We start from the raw sequence: 24,658 nt of genomic DNA on the forward strand, positions 1-24,658 counted from the left end.
AAAGAAAATGGATTATGTCCACAGAATGGAATGTTATTCAGCCATAAGAAGGAATGAGGATGACACATGCTGTGACACGGATGGACCTTGGAAACCTGCCGAAAGACCACATGCTGTCTGATTCCATTTATGAAGCTTGCAAAATGGGCAAATCCACATAGATGGAAAGCAGAGACAGCTGGCGGGGGCTAGAGGAGGAAAGAAAGGGGGATAAAGAAAGGGGGAGGATTGCTAATGGGGGGTGTTCTGAGGATACAAGAATGTTCTGGAACTAGATAACAGGTGATGGTTGTGCAACATTGTGAATGTTCTCAATGCTGCGTAATTGTATACTTTTGTTTTTTTTGGGGGGGCGGGTGGGGAGTAGCGGGGATGGAACTCAGGAGCAGTGGACCACTGAGCCCCATCCCCAGCCCTATTTTGTATTTTATTTAGAGACACAGTCTCACTGAGTTGCTTAGGGCCTTGCCATTGCTGAGGCTGGCTTTGCACTTGAGATCCTCCTGCCTCAGCCTCTGGAGCCTCTGGGATTACATGCGTGTGCCACCGCTCAGGACTAATTATATACTTTCAAGGGGTTACAGCTAGGGAAGATGATGAACACCTGTAACCCCAGTACTCGGGATTGAGGCAGGAGGATCACAAGTTCAAGGCCAGCCTGGGCAATTTAGTGAGATTGTCTGAAAATAAAAAATAGAAATAGAATAAAGGCTGGGGATGGAGCTCAATGGTGGGGCACCCATGGATTCAATTCCTAGTACTGCAGTTGTTTTTTTTAAGTGGTTACAATGGTATATTTTATAGTATATGTTTTATGGTTGAAAGAAATTGATGGTTAAAAAGGCTAATTGCATGTTACATGAATTTTGCCATAAATTTTAAAGATGCAACTTTCCCTGCAGTTGCCATAAGGAGCTGTCGCAAGCACGCCCTGCTCTGCGTGGTGTGCGCTGGTTCCTGTCCCCACACTCCCCTACACCCTGTGTGTTTGGCCAGCTCTTCCAGGTATCTGTTGACTTCCTTTGCTGCAGTCCAGCTGCAGCAGAATAATCAGGGGGGGTGACGAATAACTTGTGTAGGTTGATACAGCAGGAGTGGGAGCCCTTTATTGCAGGACAGGAGCAGTATTTATACATTCCACACAGCTTATCTAATTAGCATAAACTAGATACATCAGTCAACCAATAAGGAATCTCCACACTTAATGGCTTGTTTTTGTTACTTCTCAAACCACTCCCTCTGGCATTTTGCCAGGCACCATCCAGACTTCTTTACGAACTCTAACATTCCCCTGGCAAAGTGCCAGGTGTTATTTTGACTTGTTTACAGACTCTAACATTCCTTAATCTGAAACTAAACTGAGCACTTCGTTAGGTCCCAAAGCAATGACAGACTTGGGCCCTGCACAGAGGATCACCGCCACCATGCTGGCATACCTGCACAGGGGTGACAACAGTCATTATCATCAGAGTCCTTGTGCCCCTCCACCCACAGAAGGCTGTAGGGGGGGACTCTGCAGTCTATTGCCCCCCCCCCCCCCCCCCCCCGCCTCCTGCCCGAATTCCAACTCCCTGACCTAAGGCGGCCCCGTCTGAGTGGACCCCACTGTAAATTGGTCCTTCCCTGAGAATGGCCCAACCTCCAAATGAGGCTCGTCAGACCCCATCAGGCCGGAAGCCCCCAGCACCCCTGTGAGGCTCTGCACATGCTGCCTGGACTGTGTGCCCGCCCTGGGGTGGCCCTTCCTGGTCAAAAGCACTCCTCGCGCCACCTATGTCCCCTGCTGCCCCAGACATCCCAAATCAAGAGCAGGAGTGTCCTGTGTGCTCCAGAAGTCGGAGGGGTGATCAAAGTACCCAGGAAGGGAAGATGCTGGGGGATGAGGCTGACCAAATTACGTAACGTGCACGGACGAATATTGCAAAATGAACCCCATTTTTATGTCAAATTATAACTGTATGATTATAAATGCAAAAAAGGAAAGCCCTCAAGGAGAGCCCCTTACTGACTGGCACAGGGCCAAGGCCTTCCGGAAGGGGCCCGGACGGCGGCTCAGCAGACCCCAGGTGGCAGGCCGCCCCCGTCCCCGTCCCCGTCCCCTTCCCCGTCCCCGTCCCCGCAGCCCGGCAGTTGGGCTGCCCTCCGCCCAAATCACGCGGGATCTGCGCCAGGCCCACCCAGTGGGCGTTTTTCCGCCCACCAACGTTGTGCGTGAAGCACGATTGCGCAAAGCGCCGGAAGTGCCCGGGAGCTTGGCCAGCCGCCAGGTCGGAAGTCTCCTTGGCAACCAAGCACGCGCCGCCCTCCGCGCCGTCCAAGATTAGTATTTGGTGCCCTCTAGAGGTCGCGGGGCTACCTGGCCCATGAGGGGTCTGGCGACGTGGAGAGACTCATTCAGGGTCACTTAGATCCAAGCCCTTTGGCATTTTGCTGCCCCTTGTTAAATTATTTTATTTTATTTTTTAAAGGACACAGGGCCGGGCACAGTGGCGCACGCCTGGAATCCCAGCACCTCGGGAGGCTGAGGCAGGAGGATGGTGAGTTCACAGCCAGCCTCAGTAATGGTGAGGTGCTAAGCAACTCAGTGAGACCCTGTCTCTAAATAAAATACAAAATAGGGCTGGGGAGGGGGCTCAGTGGTTGAGTGCCCCTGAGTTCAATTCCTAGTACCAAAAAAAAAAAAAAGAAAGAAAGAAAAAAGAAAAGAAAGACAGACAGACAGACACAGGGCTAGGGTGTGGAGACCCTGTGTTCAATCCGCAGCACCTCCACAAATCAAATAAATAATTGGAAAAAGAAAACAATAAAATCCTTATACACGCACACATACCCAGAACACCTCTATGAAACCAATAAAGCTCAAGCATCAGGCCGCTCCCTTGCAGAGGACACTTCGGGGACGCCTGAAATGAATGCACATAATCACAAAGGTTTATAAAATGTGCAAAAGACAACAATTCGAACTGTTATTGGTTAAGATTGCTGTCTCTTCCCACTCTGACTTTTCCCACTGTGACCTGTCCCAGGGGTCCTGCAGCATTAGAAAGGCTGAGGGACTTTGGGACCTGGAGAAGTTGCCTCGAAAATACATTCTGGGTGGTTTAATGGGCTGTATTTCCACATACTGTTTTTACTGGCCATTCTGGGGTAGGAATGACTTCCAAGAATAATCCGGCTGCCCGCCTGGCATCATGACACTGAGCTACAGCAGCTGCCACGTGGGTGGTGGAGGAGAAGCAAGGTTTGAAGTGATAGATCCAGAAGCCGGTCCTGTGGAAAATTCTTCCAACCATTACATACAAAAACATGTGAGCAGATCAAAAAGAAAGATTTTCCTGTCAAGAATAATATAATAAAGCCAGATGGTGTTGGTGCAAGACTCCAATCCCAGCAACTCGGGAGGCCAGGGCAGGAGGATGGTAAATTGGAGGCCAGTCTAAGCAAGTTAGGGAGACCCTGTCTCAAAATAAAAAATAAAGGATAAAGGACAAAGGACTGCAGATGTGGCTCAGTGGTAAACTATCCAAATCTCCAGTACAAAAAAAAGAGAGTATCACTGGATATAGTTGCATGCTTACAATACAATAAAATTATTTTTCAGAAATTTTATGGGTAACAAAAGAAAGCATTCTGACATCAAGAAATACATTGTAACCAGAGAAGTGAAAAATTGTGCTCCATTTGTGTACAATGAATGGGAAAGCATTCTGCTGTCATTTATAATTTATTAGAACAAATAAAAAGATACCTTGTAAAATCTGCAACACTAAAAAAAAAGGAAAAACAATTGGGTTTTTGTTGTTGTTGTTGTTTTTTTTGTGCCAGGGATTGAACCCAGGAGCACTCAACCACTGAGCCCCATCCCCAGCCCTATTTTGTATTTTATTTAGAAACGGTCTCACTGAGTTGCTTAGTGCCTCACCATTTTGAGGCTAGCTTTGAACTCATGATCCTCCTGCCTCAGCCTCCTGAGCCACTGGGATTACAGGAAAGTACCACCACACCTGGCTTTCCCTAGCCCTTTTTATTTTTTTATTTTCAGACAGCGTCTCGATAAGTTGCTTAGGGTCTTGCTAAGTTGCTAAGGTGGGCTTTGAACTTGCAATCCTTCTGCCTCAACTTCCTGAGATGCTGGGAGTATAGGCATGAGCCACTGTGCCCAGCAAATTTGCAGCTTTTATATGAAAGAAACTTTATAAAGTTTCCCCAAAATTGAAAACAATCCTTAAAATGTACACAGAGTGCAGCTGGACCAGGTGATACAGCTGTAATCCCAGCAACTCAGGAGACTGAGGCAGGAGGGTCACAAATTTGAGGCCAGCTTTGGCAGTTTAGCATGACCCTGTCTCAAAATTAAAAATAAAAAGGGCCTGGGGTGTATAGCACAGTGGTAAAGCACTTGCCAAAACATGGCCAAAAAAAAACAAAAACAAAAAACAACTATACAGAATTATTAACCCATTTTTGAAGCTGAAAGTTTTCTGAACCCTCCATAATGAAAAATAAATTTCCTGCCTGGTGCGGTGGCACACGCTTGTGATCTCATGAACTCTGGAGGCTGAGGCAGGAAGATCACACATTCGAGGCCAGCTTCTGAAATTTAGCAAGACCTTAAGCAACTTAGTGAGACCTTGTCATAGATAGATAGATAGATAGATAGGGTTGGGGATGTAGCTTAGTGGTAAAGCGTCTCTGGGTTCCATTCCCAGTACCAAAAACTTAAAAATATATACATAAACATTCCTTATTTGTATCCGTATTGTGTGTGTGCATGTCTTTAGTGGTGTGGGGATGGAATCCAGGGCTTAGGTGCAGGCCCTAGGGATACACTCTACTCCTGAGCTGCACCCCCAACCCCATCACAACCCTGTGTTCTTTATTTTTTTGCAGAGCTGGGGGTTGAACCCAGGGCCTTGTGCATGCAAAGCAAGCACTCCACCAGCTGAGCTACATCCCCAGCCCCTCTTCTTTTTTTTTTTTTAAAGGGCCACTCAAATTGTACAATCAAGCAGCACAAAACCTGGACCTGCCCCCACACACCTGTGCATACACATGCACAGGCACAAACACTCCCACTCCCACAGACACACCTGGCACGTATTCCAGAAAATTCATAGAATCACACCATTATCACAGACGGATTAAAAGCTTGTTCCAAGGAGAATGATTTTCCACTAATTAAGCCAATTTGACTAATTAAGCTAATTTGACTAATTAAGCTAATTTTCCTGTTGGTCCCCCCGGTGCTTTCCATTCCTTCCGTGTCACCCCCAAAGAAATCACAGAGGATGGCTTAGGGCCATGATTCGCCATTCTCTCAGACAGAACGGGTGGATTTCTTCTTTAGTCTTAGGGGTATTTTAGGATTATCATCATCTGTTATGTTAAAAAAAAGTCCAACTTTCATTTTTCGTTAGCATTTCGTAAGCTAAATTTCTTTATTTTGTTCTCTAGACACTTATAGGAAGAGAGCTTTTTAAAGATCTGTTGCTCAAAGTTAAGCAGATGCAAACTGAAGAGAGGTCCCCTGTCCCCTCGAAAGGGACGGCATGGTGATATCCTGGTTGGTGGCGTGTTTCTGGTTCCCTGACAGTTTTTTTCTTTTCAGTTAGGTTGTCCTAGAAGAGGCAGAAGGAGATGCCAGATGGTGAAAAATAGGTTTATGGCACCAAAATAGTGTTGTGTTTATTAAAAACTAAGCTAGTATTGAACTCTGAGGAAGAGTGTCCACATTTAGCATGAATCTTGGCATGTCTGACCCTCCCACAGGGAAAACCCAGTGGGCCCCCTGACTGCTGGGGTTGTCGCTGCAGACTGTCTTCTGCAGGGCAGGGTTGCCTGCATAGGATGCTGGAGGGTCCCCAAGCCTGCTTCTTGGGAGGCCAGTTTGATGTGGGCCTCTCTGCCTCCCTCTCCATACAACCCACCACCATGGGACTGAGTCCTCAGCTGGACTCTCATTCACCCACATCTCCTTCATTCTGGCCACTGTGCTGTGCGTTTGGTGGTGTGTGTGTTTGCCACTTGATTGCAAAGCTAATAGATGTGTGCTGCAACTTCAGGGTGCTGAAGGATATGAATGGGCTTCAGAGCGAATGTGGCAATTAATTGTGTTTTAAGCCAGGCGCCGTGGCGCATGCCTGTAATCCCAGCGGCTCCGGAGGCTGAGGCAGGAGGATCTCGAGTTCAAAACCAGCCTCAGCAATTTAGCAAGGGGCTAAGCAACTCAGTGAGACCCTGCCTCTAAATAAAATACACAAAGGGCTGGGGATGGGGCTCAGTGGCTTCCTGCCCCTGGGTTCAATCCCCAGTACCAAAAAAAAAAAAATGTTTTAGCTCTACACACACTCACATACACACACACACACATTTTATTTTATTTTGATACTAGGGATTGAACCCTGGACTGCTTAACCACCGAGCCACATCTCAAGCCCATTTTTAAAATATATTTTATTGAGAGACAGGTTCTCATTAAGTTGCTTAGAACCTCGCTAAGTTGCCAAGCCTGGCTTGGAATTTGTGATCCTCCTGCCTCAGCCTCCTGAGTGACTGGGATTACAGGTGCACACCACCACACTCAGCTAGCCCTACATATTTTTATTGATAGGTTGCAGTACTGGGGATTGAACCCAGGGATGCTCTACCACTGGGATTCATCCCCAGCCCTTTCTATGTTTTATGTTGAGACAGGGTTAAGGCTGGCCTCAAACTCATGATCCTCTTGCCTCAGCCTCCCAAGTCTCTGGAATTATAGATGTGTGCCACTAAACCCTGTTGGTCCCACATGTTTTGGGATGTAGTTATTTCCCTCTTGATTTTTACTAAGGTCATGTCACAATATTCCGTGGTGAAACTGTGTTTTGCAGTGCTGTGGATTAAACCCAGGACCTCAAACACGCTAGGCAAGCACTCTACCACTGAGATACATCCTCAAACTTTTTATTTTTTTTTATTTTGAGACAGTGTCTTGCTAAATTGTCCAGGCTGTCCTTGAATTAGACATCCTCCTGTCTCAGCCTTCTGAGTCACTGGGATTACAGGAGTGTACCACCACACCCTGTGAAATCTTGTCAATATTATTTCCATTCTGTTTTATTTAGAATCAGAATAAAGTTATATTTCAAATATCTTTTGAAAAAAGAAAATGAATAATAATGGTCATAGCTTTGCACCACCAGATCACCTATATGACAGATGTAACAATAAGAACCTTACAACCAGATGTGGTGGCACTTGCTTGTAATCAATGCCAGCAACTCTGGAGGCTGGGGCAGGAGGATCACAAGTTGGAGGCCAGCCTCAGCAATTTAGTGAGGCCCTGTCTCAAAATAAAAATGAAAAGGTGCTGGGCTGGAGATGTGGCTCAAGCGGTAGCGTGCTCGCCTGGCATGCGTGCGGCCCGGGTTCGATCCTCAGCACCACATACAAATAAAGATGTTATGTCTTCCGAAAACTAAAAAATAAATATTAAAAAATTCTCTCTCTCTCTCTCTCTCTCTCTCTCTCTCTCTCTCTCTCTAAAAAAAAAGAGAGAGAAAAAATGAAAAGGTGCTGAGTGGGCTGGGGATATAGCTCGGTTGGTAGAGTGCTTGCCTCACATGCACAAGGCCCTGGGTTCAATCCCCAGCACCACAAAAATAAATAAATAGATAAATAAATAAAAAGAGACATTCATGGGACACAAACTGCAGCCAATTGTTAAAAGGCCACAAATCCTTTCCTCCTAGCATGCGCATCACTTTGCAATGTGTCTCTGCCCTTGGTTCCTCCCCATCCAGAACTGGGGGTCTTGTTCTCTCCCCACCTCCACCCCAGGCTGGCTTGGTTTTGTGACTTGCTTTGCTCAAATAGAAGGGACTCCTACGCGTCAGGAAGCTTGAGACTTCTGTCTGGCTTCTCTTGGAGGAAGCTGGTTGCTCTATAAAGAAGCCCATGGAGCCTCCTGGGGGTGGCTGTGGTGGAGGGGAGAGTGGTGGGTGCCGGCCGCAGCCCTGCAGTAGCTGGCACACCTCAGCTGAGGATGCAGCTCGGTGGTAGAGAGCCTTCCTAGCCGGCCAGAGGCCCTGGGTTTGAGTCCCCAGCTCTGCAGTCAGCCCAGACAAAAGGACAGCCAGGATGGGCCGCTCCCCATAATGGTGGGAAATAAGAAAAACTGTTATTTGGGGTGATTATGTTCTGGGGTTGGTTTGTATTGGATATGGAAAATGAAAAACCCCAGAATAGTGAGGCCTGGGAGAAGAAAGTGATAGCTGTGGTCTCTTTCAAGATAAATCCTTCCCAGATAGTCCCTAGGCAACAGGACCACCTCCAAAATAAACCCCGGCCACCCACCCCCAAGCCAAAGACCCAAATTCCTGAGTACCCAGATTGACACGCTCACTCAATCACCCACAACCTGTATAAGCCCAGTCCCCTCCTTTGTTCAGTGGCTCATTTACCACCAGGAAAATGGGTCCATCCTGTAGGTATAGTTCCGGTCCTGAATAAAGGCTGAAATGACCCATGAAGCTTGTATCCAGCCCAATCTCTTTGTGCTAACAGTTTGTAACACAGCAAAGGTTAACTAAAACAGAACCTCAATCTATCATTAAAACAAGAAGAGGCTGGGAGCAGGGGTGCACATCTGAAACCCCAGCAGCTTGGGAGGCTGAGGCAGGAGGATCGTGAGTTTGAGGCCAGCCTCAGCAATTTAGCGAGGCCCTAAGGAACTTGGTGAGACCCTGTCTGTAAATAAAACACACAAAAAAGGGCTGGGGATGTGGGGATGTGGCTCAGTGATTAAGTGCTTAAATACCCTTGAGTTCAGTCCCTAGTACCAAAAAAAAAAAAAAAAAAAAAAAGAAAAGAAAAATAGAAAGAAAGGATGTTGGGTGCAGGTGATGCACACCTATAATCCCAGCTCCTCCAGAGGGTTGACCAGGACAGGGAGTGGGGAGGGACAGAGACAAAACAAAATGGGCCCTACACTGGTCATTGCTGACGCCGAGGATTCATTATCTAGTCATCTGCTTTTATCATTTTTTGAAATTTTCCATAACAAAGAGTTGAACAAAGTGGGGGAGGGGGAGGTTGGAGAGATTTTATTAGGAAATTTACCTGCACACTTGCTCCTGACGCCTTTTCTGGTTGAGTGCATTTTCTGTACATGCTTGCGACTGGTGCAGAAAGGAAACCCATCTTCCTCCACCAGGTCCACTTTTGACCTCCCAAATGCCCTTCTGCTCACCCAACCCTGAGCTGTGCAAATATGGACATTTATATACATTTTTCTGGGGAATGACATGGGGAGCCCCACCCACCCCTATCCAGGAAGGTCTCCCCAAGCGCTTCGTGCTCTATCAGGGCGGGAGCTCCCTGTGCAGCTGTTCAGGTTGGTCACTGTGCAAACTAAGGCCCAGGCCAGCTTGCTTGAAGGTGGCGGACGTGGGAGCTGAGAGGAGCGACAAGGCCCTTCTACCTTGCCACCACGGCAAAGGCAGGTCAGGCAGAATCACAAACCAGTTCCACCTCTCCAGGGAAGGGACATCCCTCCAGGAGGGGACAGAAGGCTTCTGTAACTAGATTTAAGGCTCACCCTTCCTGCTCGCCTGTGGCCTTATGGGAGGGGACCGCTTGCCCCTTTGAGTCCCCTCCGAGCTTAGATCATGGCCCATTGTAAACACTCTTGTGAAAGCCAGGGTGTCCCCGCCTGCACCCCTGAAGCCCAGGAGCGCGCTTCCAACGAGGCTGGCTGCGAGATCGGGAGCGCTGTCGCTTCTCTACGAGTGCCACCCAAGTTTCCACCGCCTGGTGGAGCCTGCACCCGCTTTTTAAGCGACGTTTGCAATGATCGATGCGAGTTCTCGGGCCTCGAAGCCACCCTCTGAAGTCCTTTCCTTGCAAGGACGCCCAGAACCCGCCAGGGGAGAGGGCGAGGAAGGGAAGGGACGCAGGGCGCCAGGCAGGGACGGAAAGGAAGGAGTCGCATTGGTCTGCCGCCTCTGCAGCTCAGGATGGCTGGCACCCGGTGTCCCGGCCCCCTCCCCAGGGCCTGTCTGTCCGGTTGGCTGCTAGGCTGCAGGAAAATGAGCCCGCAGCTCGCAGGGCAGTGCAGCGCGGGGGCTGTGGCTTCCTTTTTATTTTCTGCACACTTATTAATTAAAAAATAAATTAAAAAACCTACTGTAACAGGGAAAAAATGAAAGAAAGAAAAAAAGAAAGAAAGAAAACAAACAGTCGGAATGCACACATTCCCGCGGTCGCTGTTGGTTACATAAGAGGGCGACTGCAGGTCAGTTGGCAGTGAACTTCCTCCACGGCTCCTAAGCACAGGCTGCAGGGGCTGGGAGTCAGCGGGGACAGTGGGCCAGCGCTCAGCCGGAAGCTACCCTGGCATCCCTGCTCAGAGTTGGCTGGGGGTCACAAAACTAGGCCTACCTGAGAGCCCCCAGCCCACACCCTCCCAGCAACCTGGGTGCCCACCGACTCCCCCTGATGGTGAGCTCCAGGCCTCTTCCTTGGTGCCAGACTCCAGCACCCTTTTTCTCAGGGCCACAGTTGTGGGACTGGGCACACCCCTTGCCCCTAAGGTACTGAGCCCCTGGAGTCTCCTTGCTCAGGAATGTAGGACTGGGATAGAGGATGGGAAACAGTATCTAAGAGCCAAACATGTTCTGTGTTGGTTTTCTGTGTTGTCACTTCAATATGGCTGAGAAAACTTCTATCACCAGGGCAGAATGACTGGCTGGATCTGACCAGATAACCTTGTGATAACTCAGAGATCCTCCAAAATGTGCCCAATTACAAGGAGTCTCAAATCAGAGAAAGCCAGGCTGGCCGAACAACTTCACTAACGATCTCACTCTGCTGTCCACGCTGGTTGGCCACCTGTGGGCTCCAGAGACCCTCCTGCCTCAGCCTCCCGAGTGCTGGGATTCACAGGTGCGCCTCGCTGTATTTGGATAATAGAAATATATGCTTCTTGTAGAAAATATGGTTGGTCCACAAAAGAATAAACACTGAAGGAAAAACAAATTATTCCATGTAAATAGGGGCGCTGTGGGAAGCTAAAGGCCTGAGGAGGCACAGGGAACACTTGGGGGGAAGAAAAGAGAAGAAGAATATGAGAATAAAGAGACACTGGCCCAGAAAGGAGCAGGCCACCAGGGAAGGAGTCCAGACTTTGCTGAGGCCCCGCTACAACATCCTCCCATCATCCATAGTAATTTCTGTCATCTGGTTCACAAAACACCTGTGATCTCTAACCTCCTTCTGAGGTTAAGTGGGCTTGAAATTTCTGTGACTTCTAAATCCTGTGCCCTCAGAGCCAAGCTTACCTTATCATTTTCCTTTCCACTCTATTTTTTTTTTAAAAAAAACTTTATTTTATTTATTTATTTTTATGTGGTGCTGAGGATGGAACCCAGGGCCTTGCACATGCGAGGCGAGCGCTCTACCACTGAGCCACAACCCAAGTCCCTCCACTCTATTTTTTAGGACAGTTTTGGGTTTACAGCAAAATGGAACAGCAGGTATACAGATCTCCCACATGCTCCCGGCGCCCCCCCATGGCCTCCCCGGCCATGGATACCCTCCACCCAAATGGTACATTGATTACCATCAGTGGATTTGCATTGACACATCATTGTCACCCCAGGTCTATAGTTTATATTAGGGTTTGCTCTTGGTAGTGTATATTTGATGGATTTGTGATGCATACAGAGGAGTTTCACTCTCCTCAAAATCCCTATGCCTAGCCTATTTATCTCTCCCCTCTCTCTGACCCCTGGCAACCACTGATTTAAAAAAAAAGAGCCAGGTGTGGTGGTGCACGTCTGTAATCCCAGCGGCTCAGGAGGCTGAGGCAGGAGGATTGCAAGTTGGAGTCCAGCCTCAGCAATTTAACAAGGCGCTAAGCAATTCAGTGAGACCCTGTTTCTAAATAAAATACAAAATAGGGCTGGGGATGGGGCTCAGTGGTCGAGTGCCCCTGGGTTCAATCCCTGCTACCCACCTCCCCCCACAAAAATGATCTCCATAGTCTTTCCTTTTCCAAAATGTCATACAGTTGAACTCAGACCATGTACCCTTTTCAGTTTCATTCGTTTCACTTAGCAATTCATTTCACTTTTATGGTAAGAATATCCTGTTTATATTTTCCCAACCCTTCTCTCATTTAGTGTATACAATACACGACATCATCCAATTAAGGGAAAAGTTTATTTCAGACCTTGAGTAAACTGGAATCAAGTGTTTTTTCTTTGAGAAAAGAGGAAATAATATTTACTGAATCCTGGAAATTAGAGATCCTGGCATTTCTGGTTTCAGTTGTACCCAACCTGGCAAAAGCAGGCTTTTTAAATATATATATTTATTGTTTTAGTTGTAAGTAGGTACAATATCTTTATTTTGCCTTATGTGGTGCTGAGGATCAGACCCAGTGCCTCACGCAGGCTAGGTGAGCGCTGCATCACTGAGCCCCAGCCCAGCAAAAATCATCTTTGACTTCTTTTCTGGTAGGTTCTGGCAGGCCCTGGAGCCTGGCCTCCATGGAGCCATTCTGAGGGCTGTGTGTCCTCCCCTGGCAGCGTGGTTCCTTCTGATTCTGCGGCATGGCCCTGTTTCAGGAACACCGGCCAATGCTCGTGGCACCTTATTTCTCTGGAGGTCATGAACATCATGCTGTTGGCAGGGGTCGCCTTCACTTAGTCCCCACGCTCTCTGCAGCATCCTCCCTCAACCTAAGAACAAGAACAAAAGAGCTGGAAATAGACAGTCACCTCTTGGTATCTCTGGGAGACTGGTTCCAGGCCCTGTGCAGATACTAAAATCTCCGAATGCTCAAGCCCCTTATATAACATGGCATAGTATTTGTATAAAATCTACACTCATCCTCCCAGACATCTTTTTTTTTATACCACCAATTGAACCCAGGGGCACTCAAATACTGAGCCACATCCCCAGCCCTATTTTGTATTGTATTTAGAGACAGGGTCTCACTAAGTTGCTTAGCGCCTTGCTTTTGCTGAGGCTGGCTTTGAACTCGAGATCCTCCTGCCTCGGCCTCCCAAGCTGCTGCAATTATAGGCATGCGCCATGGCGCCCAGGTTTTTCATATCATTTTTAAAAATGTTTATTCTTAAGTTTTAGGTGGACACAATATTTTTATTTTACATTAATGTGGTGCCGAGGATCAAACCCAGTGCCTCATGCATGGTAGGCAAGCGCTCTACACTGAGCCACAACCCCAGCCCCTCACATCATTTTAAGGGTTAGGCTCTGGATGCTTCTGGCTTAGGAGGTCACATAGGGAAAGTTGTAGTCAAGCTGCTGGCCAGGGTTGGAGTCTCTGAAGACTCAACTGGGACTACAGGATCCACCTCCAACATCAAAGCTGTGGCTGTTGGCAGGAGGTCTCAGTTCCTTACCATGTGGGCTTAGGACAAGGATTCCCCCAGTGGGAGAGATGACAGAGAGAGAGACACAGAGAGATACGGACTGGGAGATGAGCCACTGTTTGTTTTTTCCCCATTACCAGCGGTCGAGCCCAGGGTTTCATTCACACTGTGCGGGCTCCCCACTACTGAGCCACCCCCCAGCTCCACTCCCTCATGGCCAACTCTCCAGGTCACTACCGTTGTGTCTGGCTTCTCATCAAGTTCAGTGCACTCTCAACAGGAGGGGATGACACAAAGGCGTGAATTCGGGGAAACAGAGATCACTGGAGGGCCATCTTGGAGGCTCCCTACCACAGATAGGAAGAGAAGCTCAACAGAAAACAACCTGACCCTTCAGATAACCTATAAAATTTGCTCTAAGGCTGGGTGCAGTGGCCCACCCTGTAATCCCAGCAGCTCTGGAGGCTAAGGCAGGAGGATCATGAGTTCAAAGCCAACCTCAGCAACAGTGAGGCCCTAAGCCACTCAGTGAGACCCTGTCTCTAAATAAAATACAAAATAGGGCTGGGGGGGTACTGGGGATTGAACTCAGTGGTTGAGTGCCCCTGAGTTCAATCCCCAATACCCCCCCCAAAAAAAAAAATTTGCTCTAGAGGTGATAGCAAAAGGCATCCATCCCTGTGTAAATGCTGGTCACCGCTCATCAGGCCCTGTGTCTACACATTTTAGCAGACACTATGGAGAGATATAGACTCATCTAGAACATGAGTTTTGTGTACACACATTCCACTTCTTCAGTACCATGAGGTTGTTAGTATCCCAAGGATATTTTTAATCAATAGACACCAAAGAAGTAGAAGATGTACTTGCTAGTCTTAGAAAGGTAAGAATCATGAAAAAATCTCAGGGGCTGGGGATATGGCTCAGTTGGTAGAGTGCTTGACTCGCATGCACAATCCCCAGCAACACACACACACACACACACACACACACAATCTCAACTTCATTTAACTCACGTACTTTTTGTGATGATGTTACCAATTGGCTGAGGGGGCTTTGCTCAGTTCAGATAGAAATCACCAATGGGTGAAGTGCAGCTCCCTTAGTGTTAGCAGCTCTGAGCTTTGAATGCCAGCAGCTCTTGGTGTCAGCGGCCCTCCTTGCTGCTTTCCAGGAAGCTGAAACCAGCAGTTACTGGAACTTTCTAGAATTCTTCAAACGGTCCAATCTAGTGGCTCCCAGCAGTTCTTCTTGCTCCCTACTGTTCTCTGTTACCTAGCCACACTCAGATAACCAGCCCTCAGCACAACCAGCTCAGCCTACTCAAGATAGAAATCACAGCCTAGCGCGGTGGTGCACACCTGTAATCCCAGCGGCTCAGGAGGCTGAGGCAGGAGGATCTCGAGTTCAAAGTCAGCCTCAGCAACTTAGTGAGGCCCTAAGCAACTCAGTGAGCCCCTGTCTCTAAATAAAATACCAAAAGGGCTGGGGATGGGGTCAGTGGTTGAGTGCCCCTGAGTTCAATCCCTGGTACCAAAAACAACAACAAAAAACAGGCAAAATTAAATCCCTGTGTGAGAGGCTTTGTTAGCATCATGCTGCAGCATAAGGAGGAGCAGGCCACTGATTGATGTGTTGGGGCGTGGAAAAAGCAGACATGCAGACAAAAGGTGGCTCACGCATGTGGCAGTGTCCTGCCAGCTAGCTGCAGACTTTCTGCGTAGCTATGGGTGGGTAGGTAGAGGGGTTGCTGCTTCTTAATTTTTTTGAAAGCTTTTTTTCTTCTCAGTTGTAAATGGACACAATACCTTCATTTTGTTTTATTTTTTTTATGTGGTGCTGAGGATCGAACCCAGGGTCTCACACATGCGAGGCAAACGCTGTACCACTGAGCCACAGCCCCAGGGCCTAGAGAGGCTTCTTATGAACCTGATTGGGGACAGCTGAAGAGGCTGCAGAGGGTGGAGTCATCCAGAGAGGCTGGGGGTGGGGGCAGAGTCATCTGGAACATCCTGAGACCAAAGCTACTGTGGTCAAAGCAAACGATTCTGAGCAGCTGTGGAGCATCTGGGGGCAGCCCTGACTGTCAAAGATGGGAAAAGAAAAAGTCCCTTTTGGGAGCATTAGAGACTCCTCTTTAGTCTCAGTAAAATATACATAACATAAACTTGAATATTTTCACCCTTTTTAAGTGTACCACTTAGTGGTATTAAGTCTGACCTAAAATAGCCTGTGACATATTTTAAGTGTGGCATAAAGGGTTTTCCCTATGTAGTAAGCTGCAGCCTAACTTGGTGTCTAAGCAGAATGCAACTTGCTCTTGTAACAAGTGGTGGCCTCTCAGCCAGCCACAAGCAGCCAAAGTTCAAACCACATTTGAATAAGGCAGACTGGACCTGTAATCAACAGGCTGTGGCTCTACCTTGCTTCCATTTTTTCCTCTACATCACTTCCTCTATTGGTCAGCCTTCTGTCTCTGTGACCAAAATACCTGACAAGAACGACTTAGAAGTGGAAAATTTATTTGAGTTCATGATCTCAGATGTTCAGTCCATGGTTGGCCAACTTCATTGCTCTGGGCCCAAGCTGAGGCAGGTCATCATGGCCAGAGCAGGTGGTGGAGGACAGCTGCTCAAATCTCGATAGCCAGGAAGCAGAAAGAAAGAGGGAAGGGGTCACAGGAAAGATGGACTCTTCCAGGGAACACACACAGTGACCCACCTCCTCCAGCCAAGCCCCTCCTGCCTACAACTACCACCCAGTGAGTCGATTCAAATTAGGATGAACTGGTTAGGTTAAGGGTCCCATAATCCAATCATCTTACCTCTGAATATTCCTGGATTAATACAGGAGCTTTTGGGGGACACCTGATTTCCAAACTATAACACTTCATTTTGGGGGGTATTATTATTATTTTTATTTGTCAATGGAATTTTATTTTATTTATTTATATGCGGTGCTGGAGGATCGAACCCAGTGCTTCACACATGCTAAGCAACCGCTCTACCACTGAGCCACAACCCAGCCCCTAACACTTCCTTTTGTCTGACTATAAATATAACCTGACCATGTGATGGGATAGAGGATGGAGCATTCTAAACCTCCTTTTTTTTTTTTTTGTACCAGAGATTGAATCCAGGGGCGTTTAACCACTGAGCCACATCCCCAGTCCTTTTTATTTTTTTTATTTGGACACAGGATCTCACTGAGTAGCTTTAGGATTTTACTAAGTTTCTGAGGCTGGCTTTGAACTTGTGATCCTCCTGCATCAGCCTCCTGAGTCACTGGGATTATAGGTGTGGGGCACCGCACAGGGCTCTAAACCATTTTTGGTCCATACTTCTGTATGATTCTAGAACTGCAAATAAAGCCAATTAAGGTCTGCAAAATTAGATGTCTTGTAATTTTTTTTTTGTCTTTTAACAAAGCACATTCACACTATTATACAACCATCACCACCATCCACTTCCAGGGTATTTTCATCCTCCCAAGCTGGAACTCTGTATCCATTCAACCCGAACTCCCCATTTCCCTCACTGCCAGCCTCTGGCCAACACCATCCTACCTCCTGTCTTTATGAATTTGCTTACTCTAGTTGTCTTATAGAGTCATATCATATTTGTCTTTTTGTGACTGACTTATTTTATTTAGCATAGTGTCTCCCTGGTTCATCCTGTTGTAGTATATTTCAGAATTTCCTTCCTTTGCATGCTTGTAATCCCAGAGGCTCGGGAGGCTGATACAGGAGGATTGCAAGTTCAAAGCCAGCCTCAGCAACTTAGAGAGGCCCTAAGCAACTCAGCGAGACCCTGTCTCTAAATAAAATACAAAATAGGGCTGGGGATGTGGCTCAGTGGTTAAGTGACCCTGAGTTCAATCTCCAATACAAAAAAAAAAAAAAAAAGAATTTCCTTTCTTTTAAGGGCTGAATAGTGTTCCATTGTATGTACATACCACATTTTGTTTATCCACTCATTCATTGATGGATACCTGGGTTGCTTCTACCCTTTTCCTACTGTGAATAATATTACTATGAGCACAGGGATGTGCAAATATCTGTTGGAGTTCCTGCTTTCCGTTCTTTTGAGTACATACCCAGAAATGGAATTACTGAATCATATGGTAATTTGTTTTTCTTTTTGGGATAGTGCTGGAATTGAATCCATGCTAAGCAGATATTCTACCACAGAGCTACATCCCCAGACCTCATATGGCAATTCTGTTTAATTTTTCTTTTTACAAACTTTCATATTGTTTTCCTAACAACATAGTTTTAAATAATAATAATAATAACAACCAGTGTGCTGAGCACTTTGTATACTATTTCAAACAAGTACTGCAAGGTGTGGTGGCGCATACTTGTAATCTCAGCAACTTGGGAGGCTGGGGCAGGAGGATTGCAAGTTTGAGGCCAGCTTCAGCAACTTAGTGAGACGCTGTCTCAAAAAATCAAAAGGGGGGCTGGGGATGTGGCTCAAGCGGTAGCGTGCTCGCCTGGCATGCGTGCGGCCCGGGTTCGATCCTCAGCACCACATACAAAGAAAGATGTTGTGTTCGCCGAAAACTAAAAAATAAATATTAAAAAAATTCTCTAAAAAAAAAAATAAAAAATAAAAAAAATAAAAAGGGTTGAATGCAAGGTGTTATTCTCATTTTTCGAGATATTAGCTAACTTAATGTCACAAAACCAGTTGGGACACAAAGTCAGCAGAAGTAGATCACTTAATAGGGAAATTGTGATGAGTCCTTATTAATAAAGCAAAAATTTAGCCCAAGAAACTTGAGGCCACAGAATGTAGGTGCTAATTACCTACAGAAAGGTCCCAAAAGTATGTGGTGAACCAAGTATTTATTTGTTTATTTGGTATTGGGAATTGAACCCCATGGGCTCTACCTCTGATTTGTATCTTCAGCCATTTTATTTTTTATTTTGAGACAGGGTCTCATAAAATTGCCCAAGCTGGCCTTGAACTTGCCATCCTCTGGCTCAGCCTCCTGAGTCACTGGGATTACAGACTCCATCACATGTGGTATGAACCAAATTTTGAAGATGTTCCAAGTTCACGCATCCAGAGGGAAGAGGACAACTGGCCATAGAAGAGGCCACACCTTGCCTCAGACTCTGCAAATCTGTGCCTGGTTTTCTTATTAGCGTTGTGGATGCTGCTTCATACAGTGTCCCCCCTTGCCAGTAACTTTTCCAGTAGCACCAGCCCAAGTGGCAGAGAAAGTGGTACTGAGCCTTGACCGTTGCAAAGCTGACTTTTGCTCAGAATCGGCCAGGTGTGGGTTGCTGGGCTATTGTGTCAAAGCAGCCCCGCAGACGCAGGGGTATGTTGTCTCTAAAATCCAATAAGACCCCAAACATTGTGCCTGTTTTTCAAAGCTGGGGAATCCAACTTGGGGCCTCCTCAATGCTAAGTGAGTGCTCGACCAGTAACCTGCAACTTCAGGCCTTTTTATTTTATTTTGAGACAGGGTCTCATAAAATTGCCCAAGCTGGCCTTGAACTTGGCATCCTCCTGTCTCAGCCTCCTGAGCCGCTGAGCTTATAGGTGCGTGCCACTGTGCTGGCTCCTACCCTCTGATTTGATGGTTCACTAGCAGGCCTCCCAGGACTCAGCATAAAATCAGACTTATAGCTATGACATGTCACACCAAAAAGATCCAAAGCAAAATCAGCAGAGGGAAGAAGTACATGGAGCAAAGTCCAAGAGAGACCGGGCTCAAGTTTCCAAGGGTCCTCCCCCAGTGGAGTCAACAGGACATGTTTCATTTCCCCAGCAACCAATGAGTTGTGACAACACTTGTGCCATGTTGTCTACCAGGAAAACTCATTAGCTGGTGTCCAGGGTTTTCAGTGGAGGCTGGGCACGTTGGCACTCTCTACCCAGCACATACCACACTCTCAGAAGGAAAGCAGGTATCCTGCGTGAACCATATTGTTTGTGCAAACAATTGAGGCAAAGTGAGCCACTTTTATCAGTTCTAGAAATAGGGGAAACCTTCTCTAAATAGAAGTTTCTGGATGCTAGTCTAGAGCCAACCTAGCATGCAGGGGACCACAGGATACAGGTGTCAGAGGCTGTTTGCTGTGTCGGTGCTTTTTTGTACAACCTGTATCCATGCTCCAGGTGGAATGTACAGAAATGGTCACTGCAGTGTGCACAGTGGAGGCAGAGATCCCCAGGGGATCTGGGTCCACCTCAAGGACTGTGCATAGGTTCAGTGTGGTGGGTGCCTATTGCCCATACAGCAATCAGAAGCCATGGATTATATGTACACATATTAATGAAATAGACCTGAATAATTCAGTCCTTGGTGAAAAATAGGTAAGAAAGAGGATAAAATATATCACCCAATACCACTAATGTAAAATGTAAAATATGTGCATACAAAAAATGCATGCTTAGGGGCTGGGGTTGGGCTCAGTGGTAGAGCACTTGCCTAGCATGTGTGAGGCACTGGGTTCAATTCTCAGCACCACATACAAATAAATAAATAAAGTAAAAAAAATTCATCATCAACTAATAAAAATGCATGCATTTAGGTTTCAATTTATAAAAATTTCCAAAACAGGAAAAGTACACTATGTTGTCAGGAGTCTGGATACAAATTACCTTCTGGGAGGTGGTGTCCTGAAGGGCGCAGGAGGCGCTTCTTTGATCACATTCTCTTTCTTGAGCTGGGCTCACTTTGTGAAAAGTGATTGAGCTGTGCATGTGTAATGTGTGTCTTTTTCGTGTGTATATTACATAGGTATCACATTTACATTAAAATTAAAAAATACAGGGTCCTGGTGTATAGCTCAGTGGTAGAGCGCTTGCCTAGCATGCATGAGGCCCGGGGTTCCATCCCCAGCACCACAAAACAAAACAAAACAAAAACAAAAACAACACACACATACCAAAAAGAAAAGAAAACAACAGCAATTCTCATTTTGCATGCACATGTATAAAACAACAGACATACAGTTGGATTTTTGTATCTCTGTTTTTTTTCTTTTGGTACTGGGAATTAAACCCAAGGATGCTTAACCTCTAAATCACATCCCTAGCCCTTTTTATTTTTTATTTAGAGACAGGGTCTCAATGAGTTGCTTAGAGCCTCACTAAATTGCTAAACTGGCCTTGAACTTGGGATCCTCCTGCCTTAGTCTCCTGAGCCTCTGGGATTACAGGCATGCGCCATGGCACCTGGCATGTATCTGTGCATTCTCTATCCATTGATTCATTGATTCAACTCATCACAGATTAAAAATGTTCTTTCTTTTCTTTTTGATCATAGGGATTGAAACCCAGGGGTGCTTTACCATGGAGCTACATCTCCAGCCCTTTTTAATTTTTTTTTTTTTAGTTTGAGAAAGGGTCTTTCTAAATTGCTGAGGATCTCACTAAATTGCCAAGGCAGGCCTCAAACCTGTGCTCGTCCTGTCTCAACCTCTCTAGTAACTAGGTTATAGGCATGTGCCACTATGCCTGGCTGCAGATTGAAAAGATTCTGAAAAAAAAAAAAAATGCATCCAGCCTCGGTGTTGCACACCTATAATCCCAGGACTTGGGAGGCTGAGACAGGAAGATCCCAAATTTTAGGCTAGCCTTGGCAACTTAGACCCTCAGCACTTTAGCAAGACCCTATCTCAAAATAAAATTTAAAAAAGTTCTGAGGATGTGGCTCATTGGTAGAGCACTTGCCTAGCATGCAAGGCCCCCTGATTTAATCCCCAGTCTCTCTCTCTCTCTCTCTCTCTCTCTCTCTCTCTCTCTCACACACACACACACACACACACACACACTTGCGTCTATACTGAACATGTGCAGACGTATTTTCTTGTCATTATTCCCTAAACAATATAGTATAGCAACTATTGATTCAGCACTTAAATGTATGAAGTATTATAACTCATCTAGAGAGGATTTAAAGTCCATGGGAGGATGTGTGTAGCTTATAGGCAAATACTATGCCATGTTGTAGGAGGGACTTGAGTACCTGCAGATTTTGGCATCCGGCAGGGGGTATGTTTCTTGGAACCAATGGACACCAAGGGCCATCGAACCTTAAGCTGGGCTGTAGCTCGGTGTTAAAGCACTTGCCGAGCAGGTGTGAGGTCCTGGATTAGACTCCAGCACTGCCAGGTGTGCTGGTGTACATCTGTGATCCCAGAGAGTCAGGAGGCTGAGGCAGGGGGATCTCAAATTTGAGGCTAACCTGGACAATTTAGGGAGAACTTGTCTCAAAATAAAAAATAAAAGAGCTGGGGATATGGCTCAGTGGTAGAGCATCCCACTCACAAAAAAAAAAAAAAAAAAAAAAAAAAAGTCTGTCTTTAACTATCCAGTTTTCTTGGGATTAGTGATCCCCTTTCCAAGCACTCTGACCCAGAAGAGTCTCTGATTCCGTAGAAGGACTCAGTTTCCATTTGGGCCTGCAAGATATTTACAATGATCCGTCTCTGGGGCAGGCCTGTGTCTAGTTCCAGCATCTAGAGAACAGGGCCCTCTCATTGGGAAGGGCTGCTCCAGAGTCCACGAGCCCAAAGAGCCAGAATCTAGCAGCATTCTCTTTGCCAAGGGCAGGAGAGAAGCCCAGAAAGAGGACCCCATAAGATGGTGTATCAGTTATCTGCGGCTGTGTAACAAAATGTAGCAGGGTAAAACAATAATTAACACTTGTTATCTCACAAGGCCTGTGAGTCAGGAATGTGGGAGTGGCTATCTGGGTGATTCAGACCAGGGCCTGAATCAAGCCTGGGCTGCAGCCTCTGAATTCTTGGGGCTGGAGGATCCACTTGCAAGATGGCTGACTCATGTAATCTGCTAGCAGTGCTGGCTGTGGGTCGGGGGCCTCAGTTTCTCATCACGTGGGCCTTTCCACGTGGCTGCTGGAGTGTCCTCATGACACAGTAACTGGCCTTCCCCAGAATGAGTGGTCCAAGAGGGAGCAGGTGGAAGCTACAGTGTCTTTAGTAGACTAACCTCAGAAATGACACCCGAGCACTTCCTCCGTCTCCCGTGGACTGAAGGGATCAGCCCTGCTTCTGTGGGAAGGGCGTGTGCGAGGGAGGGAACACTAGGAAGCAAAGATCATCTGGGGTCATCTTTGAGGCTGCCTATCATAGGTGGCTTCTGGGGGACAGCAAGGGCACTTGTACTCTGGCCTACATAAATGATCACTCAGAAGTATTCTCCTTCCTAAAGTCTGATTTTGTGTTTGCTTTGCCAGCTAGGATTAGGTGTGGTTTTAACAAGATGAAGGCTTATTTCTCTTTTATGTCAGAAAAGTCTGGAAATAAGCAGACTAAGGCCCAGGTACTATTTTTCTACTTCTTCCCTCATAGAACATGGCTTCCATCCTGAACGGCACAAAATGTCTAACATCAAACCCACATTCTTGGGGGCTGGGGATGTAGCTCAGTTGGTAGAGTGCTTGCCTCACATGCACAAGGCCCTGGGTTCAATCCCCAGCACCACACACACACACACACACACACAATAAACCACATTCTAGGCAGGAAATAGGAGTGGGGCTAGAAGCCAAACCCCTTTCCTAGAAACCCCATTCGTCAACTTCTATGTACACATCAGTGTCATCCTAACTGAAAGAGAGGCTGGGAAACACCGTGGCCTATTTGGACACAATGTTGCCTCCAGTAATAGAGGGGTACTGCAAGTCAGGAAGAAGGGGACAAGAGGGATCAGGTGGGCATGTCTACCACTTTTTCTAAGCATAATTTTCACAAAATAATTGGGTCTCTCAGTTTCCTTTATTCAGAGCAGAAGGGAGACTAATGGGAGATATGGATATTTCTGGACTAAATAAACTTACGTTCAGTAAACACCTGCCCCTCTTCTTTTGCAGTGAATCCAGGGCCTCACATATGCTAAGCAAGTGCTCTACCACTGAGATACACCCCGAGCCCTTTATATTGTTTACTTTTTTACTTTAAGATAGAGTCTCCATAAATTGCCAAGGCTGGCCTCAAACTTGTGATCCTCCTGCCTCAGCCTCCTGAGTTGTTGGAATTACAGGCTGGGCCACCATGCTAGCTGGTACTATTATTTTGAAAAGGAAAGTGACTTCTGGGTGTGGTGGTGTACACCTGTGATTCCAGCAACTGGGGGAGCTGAAGCAGGAGGATAACAAGTTCAAGGCTAGCCTCTGCAACTTAGAAGACCCTCAACAACTTAGCAAGATGCTATCTCAAAATTAAAAAATAAAAATGGCTGGGGATGTAGTTCGGTGGTTAAGCACCTCTGGATTCAATCCCCAGTACCCCGCCCCCCCACCAAAAAAAAAAAGATGGAGAATAATTTCTAGAATTTATTGAGCACTTATTACATGCCTGATGCTGTTTTAAGCACTTTACACACACCCGTTCATTTAATCCTCCTGCAGTAGGTAGAATTATTATCACTATTCCCATTTTACAGATAAGAATACTGAGGTCCTTTGAAGTTCACTTACCCAAGGACACTGACAAGTTGGGGCAGTTTGGCTTTGGATGCTCTTCTCTTAACTATCCTGCTGTGCCATAGCATGTGACAATCATAGATGTGCCTTTCATGATGTCTCCTGTTTGAGAAAACTACAACAAATCCAGTTTTATAGACCTTAATTAGCTTCATTTGCAGTTCTAGAATTAGGCAGCAGTATAGGCCAAAAATGGTCCAGAATGTTCCATCTCACCACATGGGCAGGTTATATCTATAGCCAGACAAAAGGAAGTGACACACAAGAATAGAAGTAGGGTACAGAGGTAGTCTAAGTGGTTACAACTCAAGTGTGTCTTATGGGAATGTGGTTTGAACAGTTGACTGCCTGTGATTGGCTGAGACTCAGCTACTTATGACAAGACTGGGTTACATGGGCGGGGGGGTGTAGCTCAGTGGAAGAGCACCTGCCTGGCATGCATGGGATCCTGGGTTCCATCCCCAGCATCACCAAAGAAAAAGAATAGGCTACAGTCTTTTTACACATGAAGGTAGGCTGTAGTTCACTGTGGACAGAGAAAGGCCACACTTACAGAGGCAGCTTGAAGCCAGAGTTAAACTCAGTCTAACACTGCTGACGCACGCCTGTAATCCCAACGGCTCAGGAGGCTGAGGCAGGAGGATCTCGAGTTCAAAGCCAGCTTCAACAAAAGTGAGGCCCTAAGCAACTCAGTGAGACCCTGTCTCTAAATAAAGTACAATAAAGGGCTGGGGATGTAACTCAGTGTCCTTGAGTTCAATCCCTGGTACCAAACAAAACGAAAAGTGCCAATCCTCAGCACCTCCTGA

The 24,658-nt window shown here is 46.6% G+C and overlaps 2 non-coding genes across 2 annotated transcripts; both read left to right on the forward strand.

Moving 5' to 3' along the window:
• The first annotated feature begins 22,778 nt into the window (after positions 1 to 22,778).
• Positions 22,779 to 22,852, forward strand: Trnav-cac (transfer RNA valine (anticodon CAC)). Its single transcript has one exon. It is a non-coding gene; the product is annotated as a tRNA-Val (tRNA).
• Positions 22,853 to 24,250: 1,398 nt separating this feature from the next.
• On the forward strand, positions 24,251 to 24,322 carry Trnaa-ggc (transfer RNA alanine (anticodon GGC)). The gene has a single exon. It is a non-coding gene; the product is annotated as a tRNA-Ala (tRNA).
• Positions 24,323 to 24,658: the final 336 nt, after the last annotated feature.

This window comes from Marmota flaviventris, chromosome X (assembly GCF_047511675.1).
Source record: "Marmota flaviventris isolate mMarFla1 chromosome X, mMarFla1.hap1, whole genome shotgun sequence".
Taxonomy (NCBI): Eukaryota; Metazoa; Chordata; class Mammalia; order Rodentia; family Sciuridae; genus Marmota; species Marmota flaviventris.